We start from the raw sequence: 8,690 nt of genomic DNA, 5'->3' as shown, positions 1-8,690 counted from the left end.
AGAGCCGTGTGAGCGCAGCGTGGATGTGTGTCCGTACACAGCACGGAGGTGTTCCTAGACAAACGCGTTTACACGGAATATGTATGTCAGTGTGAGGGCAAAACATACGTGCCCGCGTATATACCAAACACGCGTCTGTAGATGCCTAGGAATGTATGTGTATGTGTACATAAACATCTAGGCGCACATAAAAATCATGTATGTGCACCTCTGCAGCTATGTCTGTATGTAGGTATACATACATATGTATGCATAAAGCCACATACATACTGTGCATAGGTATATGTACCTCAATATCACAGAATCACAGAATCGTTAGGGTTGGAAGGGACCTCTGGAGATCAGCCAGTCCAACCCCCTGCCAAGGCAGGGTCACCTAGAGCAGGTTACACAGGAACTCATCCAGGTGGGTTTTGAATGTCTCCAGAGAGGGAGACTCCGCCAGGCAGCCTGTTCCAGCCTGTTCTGGCCATTGTCTCCTCATCCTGTCACTGGCCACCACCAAAAAGATTCTGGCACCGTCCTCTTGGCACCTGCCTTTGAGATATTTAATATGCTTTAATGAGATTCTCTCTCATTAAACAGGCCCAGCTCCTGCAGTCTCTGACATTCTAAACCCCTAATCATCTTTGTGGCACTCCACTGGACCAATAAGGAGTCATCCAATATATATAGCCCTATGGCAGGGGGGTTGGAACTAGGTGATCTTTAAGCTCCCTTCCAACCCAATTCATTTTATGAATGGCCTGCTGGGGGGATAGAATGGGAAGAAGAAAACCTTGAAGCCAGCCATGCAAGCACACTGCCAAAACACCCACATGATAACAACAGACCATATATCCAAAGCACAGCACCACAGTGGATGCTGAGAAGAAAGCTAACTCCATCCCAGCCAGACCCAGTACAGGCAAATGTATCTACACACCTATAAATGAATACAATATGTAGATACACGCACACATACATGTATACACAAAACACGTGTTTGTGAGGTACATAGCAAGTGCTTGAGGCAGAGGCAGTACAGACAAGGCAACTTTTCTTTGCAACATGAACAAGAGAGTCACATTTGCTTTCAGGTCTCATGCTCGCGGCTGGAGGTGGCATTTCCCCCAGGTGTACCAGCCCAGTGGGCCCCAAGTTCATCCTCAAATTTTGCACATACCAGCGTGCACACCACTGGATGAGTGCAATGCCTTGCTGTAAGTGGTTCAGTTAGTCAATACACAATTTATTCAAGCTTTTCCATGTCAGAAAGAGGAAAGAGTAATGGCACATTAATTAAATTTAAAAACCATGTCCCTAAAAGGCAATCAAGTAAGCTCAAAAGGCACAGTGAATGCAGGGACAACAGCTGACAAGCTACACCAGTTTTCCACTGATTTGATTTTTATGCCTTCGGTTTAAGCTGTCAGACAGAGGGAACTCCACTGAGAATCATGATGAGATCAAGATTTTTTTACACTGTGATCTCAGACAAGTCACTCTTAACAGTGAAATGAAGATTATACTATGCTACCTGGCAAGTAGCTTCAGGATGATAATCACATTGTCAGTGTGTGTACAAAGGTACAGTGTAAAGAGACCCAGCATCAACTGTGGGATACACTTTGAGAAGGTCTGTGGAACAGGCACCAAAATAATCCTTCAAAGGACACTGTGAAGTCTTAGGTTTCATTCTAGTAGCACAGCTAATGAGGCTTCTTAATACATCTTCTGCATTCACATTTTAAAAAGTCAATACTCTTAAGTTCATTAATTATACCAAGACTTTCATCAAGAAAATAAATGTCTACAGGACTTCTTTTTCCACAAATTGCAGGATGAGAAGCTTTTAGGGTCCTTCCTGGAGCAGAAGCATGTTGCTGTTAGTGTGCTTAGGGTCACAGATATTTCCCTCTGTGCTTCTTGATAAATCACTCAAGAACCAGCTGTTCTGCAGCTACAGGTAGGGAGGAGCCAGAGGAGAAGAAGAATATAGTTTTGGAAATTAGAAGAAACAAGAGCAGGTGGCATAGCCAGGTTTGTCTCTACAAATTTCAAAAGTCAGTAATAAAACTTGGTGCTCAAAGCAGTGACAGTAAAAATTCCTCCTGAAAAGATTATCAGCTAAAAGTGGACAATTTTAGAGTTCAACCAAACACTATGTGCAGTAGAGATGGAGGTGGAATTTGCAGCTTTGCAGCTGCAGAAAGTTCCCTGCTGTAACAGTACGAGGCTGTTGCTGACAAATTCACAGGCTTCACAAATTCATGAATACTTTCAGAGAAAGCAGGAAACTACAGGTAGGATTTGTCCAGGTTTTTAGTATGAATGCAGAGCCTGTATAATTGTGCAATTTTGGCTTGACAATTTAAAGACTCTTTAAAGACATTTTACAGACTGTTTCAACACGTGTCCGTGTCAACATCTGCAATGAGCAAAATCTCTGCACAGAATTTGGTGCTGAGGACCAGACAGCTACACCATATCTACTTTAGCAGTTGCTACTTCAGACTAGCTTTACTCTGGTCCCAGCAGGTAGTCCTATGTTTGTGGCTCAAGTGCATCAGAGGCACTCCCAGAGCCTTCAAGTTTAATTTCACCCAAAATAGTCACATGCTTCAAGCCTGCTGTACTGCACAAACGAAAGCACAGCAGGTGAGGACTATGTAGAGATTCTCTCTATAAAAACGTGCTTGATCCTAAATTAAAATACTACACACCCTAACACCTTTCTTCTCCTCATCTGAGTTTTGCATCCCTTTTCCAAAAGTTTACATTATATGGAGCTTCTGAAAAGCCACCAGTACTAGCTCACGCTCGTAAATCCCAGTAGGAGACATCCAACTACCTATACACTTTTAGGTTGCAGGCTGGAAAGAAAAAACAATACATTTGCAGCTTAGCTTATTGAGAATTTAATTTTTTAAATTGTTTTAAGCATTTCAATAGTATTAACCTGTATTTCAGATAGCACTAGAATCCAAAAGTTACAAACTGCCAGTAGTGTTCTTATGAAAGGAGGAATGGAGGGAGGGAGGCAGAAAGGAAGGCAGGCAGGCAGGAAGGAAGGCAGGAAGGAAGGAAAGGCAGCCATTTATTTATTTTCCAAAGAAAAACATCGTTTCAAGGAAGGTTTGCAGTCTGTATTAAACCACAAAAAATAATTTACCTCATTTGTAACCTACTGAAAACTTCATGTTGCAGAACACTCTTTCATAATCAAAACAGTTGGATTTCTCTCTTAGAATCAGTATTAAATTTTCAATAGTTCTAGGAATGGAGGCTTGGTACCTGATAGACAGACAAACTCTTCCCCCTGGCGGTGTATCTGAGCCATTGACTGAGAGTGAGACAGTAAAAAGATTTCTAGGTTTGCAATATAAGGATTTTCCATATTAGTTTGAAGAGTCATTAGAAACAACACAGTTGCTTTTAAATTTCTCTAAAGTTTGACACCCTAGTGCTTTCTTCATGGGGAAGCATAGCAGCTATTTGATGAGTTTGCTATTACATTAGACTGGCTATCACATTTAGGAAGTCGCCTCTTTATCCACCTATTCCCAGAAGACGGAATTTACTTAATAGGTTGTTCAAGTCTGAGCACATTCCCTCATTTTGCTAGAGTGGGCACAAAGTAGCCAGGTGCTCTTACATCGCAGAGCTGAAGAGGAAACAGCCTAGAACCACCTACGTGACTCACCAGTTGAATTTAGGGCACAGCCTGAGCACTTAGCAGTCACATTAGGTGAACAGAGAGCTTGCACCCAGAAGATATGACTGCCAGGATGGCAAAAAACATTGCTTTATGAAGCTTTGCCCATTGCCCTGTGCCCAGTGGAGATGCTGGGCTGAGGAAGAGTCTGTCTGAGCTCCATTAACACAGCCACATTCACCAAGGAATTCTGCAATGACTAACCCTCCAGTCATTCTCACTCATGGCTCATCTGAAAGAGACCTTCCAGCTCAGTTAGCCTGTCTCTGCACTCAGGCCTCCTCTGACTCGGTGTCCTGCTGGTGAGTGGGCATCAGCCCCTTGGCCTGAAGGTCTCCTTCTGCCATAAACATTTTAAGGCACAGTTAAAGCTCTTTGAAGGTGATACACCTAAGTGCAGGGATTTATAGCTGACAGTGCAGGATCCAAGCAGAAGCTGAGTTAGTGACCTTTTCCTCACATCTGAAGTTAAAACATAAACTGTGTGATTCAAGTTTTTGTTTGCTACACTTCAGAGTCCTGAAACTACCTTGCACCTTGATGCAGAAATTAACATACGCTTGGTTACACTTGGTTCTTCCAAAGGAACAGTGCAATGAAAGCCTGTCTTCACACAGGAATCAACGGCCTGTCCCTTTCAAGTGGGAAATACACTTAATCTATCGGCTTTTATTATTTGACACTGAAGTTGCACAGTCAGAAATCCATTTTCTGAGGACAGATGGGCCATGCCACCTTCTTCAGCTTGTCTGTTAGTTCACAATAAAACTGAGTTTCAAAGCTGAGAGGGTTTTGGTACAAGTATTTTTATTCCTTCTTCCTCCTCAAACCTGCACATAATAAAAAGCGCTGCCTTGCCTGGAGCACAAAGTTGTGGTGCCAGTCACCAGTGCTGACCAGCTCAGCTTTAAGGACATAATAACACAAGAGCATGCGGTGGTAGCACCATTTAAGCTTCCATGACTCTCCTGGAAAGCTATATAAGTGGTAGGTAAATAACCACTACAGGTTTGTTGAGGCATAGTGCAGACTAATAGTTTACATTTAAAGGAATCCTAGACGACATCTATAGCAACTGTTTCACATATCATTAAGGGTGTTTTTGGAATACGATAAAGGAATCTTAGACTGCTCTTCTGTTTTCTTCTCCCAGTTCCATCATTTTTCTGCAGTAAAGAAGGGACATATGGGTATACTAGTGCTGTGTCTACCCCCAGTTCCCACTGTATCAGACTTTCACTACAATACGAGGCTACCTAGCAGGAAGATTAGACTTACTCATTGTACAGGGAACTCAGAACAGGGAAGATGACAGTTATCCCTGGGATGAAAGTGTCACCAAGGTGGCAAGATTTTGCTGGACAAAGAAGTCCAATTTGGCTTTTAACTTAGAAATAGAAAAAAATTACTCACAGATAACATAGCAGACAAAAAGTTTATCCTTCATTTAAACATTTCTGGAAAAAAACCCCAGAAGCATAGAAACCCAGTTAATAAATGCACTATTGTTAGTCTGGATCCCTTAACAAGCACAATGGATACACTGTATTTGCCATGTTACAAAAAAAGTTGCAGGGAAAAATTATTTGTCCTTCAAACCTTGAGAACTCTGGCATTTGCTGTGCAGAGAGAGTGGAGAGATTCCAGACATACCATCATCGAGTGCCTCAACTGGAAACTCCTGCAAAAGGTGCATTATTCAGTTGAGTTCAGATGAATCACTACTTAAGGCTCCTAAACAATATTAACATTACATTAACATTTCAGTCAAAGGCATTTATAAAAGTAACACACATCAAGAGCTTTTTCCATTAATCATCCCTCTAACAAATCTGCTCAAATCTAGGATTTACCATAGACTTGATCTATATCAAGTACTTGCCACATATGCCTGCTGAGTTAACGTTTCAAAAGAGCTGTAGTTTGGCCAGAAGCATACACTGCTATTTCATGGTTTAGCTAGGTAGTAACTGGGCTTGATAATAATTCAGAAACATTAATATTTTTTTACAGGTGAGCACCTCCTTGTACAATGTTCAGATGAGTCACTGCAACAGCCCTAAATCCTGCCAGTGTGCAAAAGCAAAAGCAAACAGAAGAAAAAAAGATGCAGTAATTTTCCCACGAGTCGAACAAATATAAGAATCGGCTACTGGGCAGCACCCCACACTCACGGGATTCATCAGGAGATCCAGGACTGATGCTTCTCAGTTCAGGTTACAGGAAATTCTTCCAAAGTTATGGAACTACAACAACTATCCAATAAATAGATGAAGGGGAGAATCTTACAGCAAATATCCTGTAACTGTGTGACTGACTCCTTTAGTGTGAGAAGAAAAATGCTCTAATAATGGCATTGTGGTTATTCCACAGTTTGTAAACTCAGCTCACTTTTATCCAGCTACAGGCTTCTCACTGATGCACAAGATGGTCTTACTTCATCTGTCAGAAAGGAAGGGAATGATCAGTAAATAAGACAGGGAGGGCAAGAGGATTATTACCCACACTACTCCAGAGCCCTCCCTGCAGTGTTTTCCCTGTGTCAAGAAATGACTTGGGAACCAAATGGATACCTTGCCATTAATGTGCAGATTTCATACCCTTCTTCAAAATTCCGAATTTTGTTTCCCAAAAGCAGTTCTATTCCCAAAAGCAGTTCTACTCCCAGTGTAGCTTCTCTCCCCTGAAACAGCTATTAATTCTTAAGATTCTGTCAATTTGTGCTGAATACTTGGCAGAAGAACTCTTTAAAGAGCTGTCTGCTTGTAGCAATCTTCAAAAGAAGCACTAAAGACTGGAAAAAAGTGGTATTTTAACATCATGGGTGCCTGGTAACTCTTAGAAAACCAGAAGTATTGCTGAATTGGCACTTTTTCTTACCTTTTAGTTTAGAAATGAATTCTAAGGCTTTTCTTCAGATACTCAGCACTGGCCAGCTGTGATTGTTATTTCAATCAGGCATGTTGGTTAATCTTGATAATAGAAATGGATACAACATTTGGATAGAAAATAACCTGAGGCAATAGGAAACCAATTTGTGAAATTACAAGTACAGAAAACACATGATATAGAAGGAACCATTCAATTACATAAATAAAATGTAAATGAAAGGATTTAGAGATGGCCATAAAGTCTATCTTGCTGAAACAAGGGCAGAAATCCTGTTCCTTGGCATGCACAAATATTTGAGAAGCACAGTTGGGTTTGCTTTGAATCAAAGATATTTCTCAAAAGAAGTTTTGAAAGCCTTTTGCCAGGACAGTTTACCATGCTGACTTACTCTGACCTCCCATTCTGTTCCTTCCCATGACTGCAGTGAAACTGGAGTGTTCTCCAAGCCTTTATCAAAGTGTAAGCTGGAGGCCATAGAGATCTGCTGACTGACTCCAGTGCACCACAGCACAGAACTCAGATGAATTTTGGGAAGAGAACACCTATTCTTTACGGTTTTGAGGCAGTTAGAAGTAGGTTTGCTGGCAGACCATTTTGAGCACATTAAGTCATAATGGTAAATTTAAAGAGTTTTCATTATTAATAGATGTAGAAGACAAGTGCTCTCATATACTGCAGCAAGACATTGCTTTACTGAGAAATACAGTGTGAAGTAATAGCTTCCAAAAAGCCCTACTTCTGGGCAGCTCTTTCAAGCTGGTCACTTGCAACATATAGGACTTCTTGGAAAAAGCAGAAAGAAAATCCCTACATTCACATTGAGTTCTTGCTGCCAAAGTTGTTCTAGTTGTTGCCTCTGGCATTTCCTTGGTAACAGCTCTGTGTGGAGGTACAAGGATGTAAAAGACTGCCATGAGCATGCCCTGCTCCCTTCTCTGATCCCTTGAAGTGCCAAAAGTAGTCACCATTTCAAAAGTGTCGCCAGTCAATGCCACACTCCTCCTCATCCTGAAGCAGAAACATTTCTACACAACAACCCTGGGTTTTTTGTCAACATTAGGTCTCACTTTATTCATAAGTTCTTCAACAGATATCTGTAGCGGTGCCTGGGAGGAAGATTCTGAAGTTACACACATCGTGACATGCACATATGGATACCTGCACATGAGGGAGGCAGCATGCTAATAGCTGTCTTGGTCTGAAGCATCAACCAGGAGCAGAGAGATATAAGAAATATCTGTAAGCCCAGAGTTTCTAGTAAGTAATTAAATGTCTTTTAACTAGATAGCTATCTGCATTAGAAACAGAAAGTTCATATACCTGACTTGGGCCACTACTGATAGCAGCCTTCCTTATGTCCTTACAGAACTCACTCACTGGTGGGGAAATTACCTGCCCTGATTTCCACTCCTGTTCTTGCCTTTCAGACTCTAGGTCTTACCTTGTAGTCCAAATCTTCAGTCCAAGTCCAAGCAACAAGGGACTCCTCTCTCCACCCAGACATGGACCAAGAAAAGATGTGGCCAGTATTTGGCCTCTCTGGAGAAGTGCCCTTGCTGCATTCTAGGGGGAGTTCAAGAGGGAAGTGAACCTCTCATTTTTGTTCTGCTGAAGCCAAGCAGTCCTTTAAAGGTTGAACTCCATATAGTTTATTCACTTTTCAGAAATCTTAGCTTTTGCAAGCCTTTTGAGTCTTGAAACAGCTACTTACACCCCACTCTGAGGGTGGTGCAAGGACTTTCACCTGCCTAGATGAGGATCTCACACCAGTATTGCAAATTATGGGCATTCTGCATGTGACAGATGAGATATTGTAGATAATCCATTAAAATCTCTGAAAATCGGAGTTTGATTTTTTCCTCTACTATAGAATATTTGGCTCTACTTTATAAGAAAATTTAATTTCTGGTTAGGTGATCTTTTGAGTTAAACCAAACACCTTTAAGCACAGTATTTATGCACCAAAAAAAAAAAAAAAGTGCCTCAGAATAGTTTCTGTTAAAATCTGATTTTCTTTGACTAGCTGAACCCTTGTGTTGTTCCATTTGAAAACTGAACAGGATTATCTTACTGAAACAAATTTTGAACCAGATAACCATGA

At 41.3% G+C, this 8,690-nt stretch overlaps 2 long non-coding RNA genes across 2 annotated transcripts; one reads left to right on the top strand and one right to left on the bottom strand.

Annotated features, from left to right (window-relative positions):
- The first annotated feature begins 8 nt into the window (after window positions 1-8).
- On the top strand, window positions 9-5,790 carry LOC113999843. The gene is made up of 3 exons (XR_003544997.2): window positions 9-81; window positions 1,080-1,202; window positions 5,711-5,790. It is a non-coding gene; the product is annotated as an uncharacterized LOC113999843 (long non-coding RNA).
- LOC120324624 lies at window positions 5,362-6,836 on the bottom strand. The gene is made up of 3 exons (XR_005566082.1): window positions 6,578-6,836; window positions 5,987-6,139; window positions 5,362-5,378 (listed from the first exon to the last, which is right to left on the bottom strand). It is a non-coding gene; the product is annotated as an uncharacterized LOC120324624 (long non-coding RNA).
- Window positions 6,837-8,690: the final 1,854 nt, after the last annotated feature.

Source organism: Pipra filicauda, unplaced genomic scaffold (genome assembly GCF_003945595.2).
Source record: "Pipra filicauda isolate LSUMZ 115617 unplaced genomic scaffold, ASM394559v2 scaffold60_size3304689_pilon, whole genome shotgun sequence".
Lineage (NCBI taxonomy): Eukaryota > Metazoa > Chordata > Aves > Passeriformes > Pipridae > Pipra > Pipra filicauda.
The sequence above is the reverse complement of the archived record's forward strand: the minus strand, read 5'-3'. Positions and strand labels throughout refer to the sequence as shown.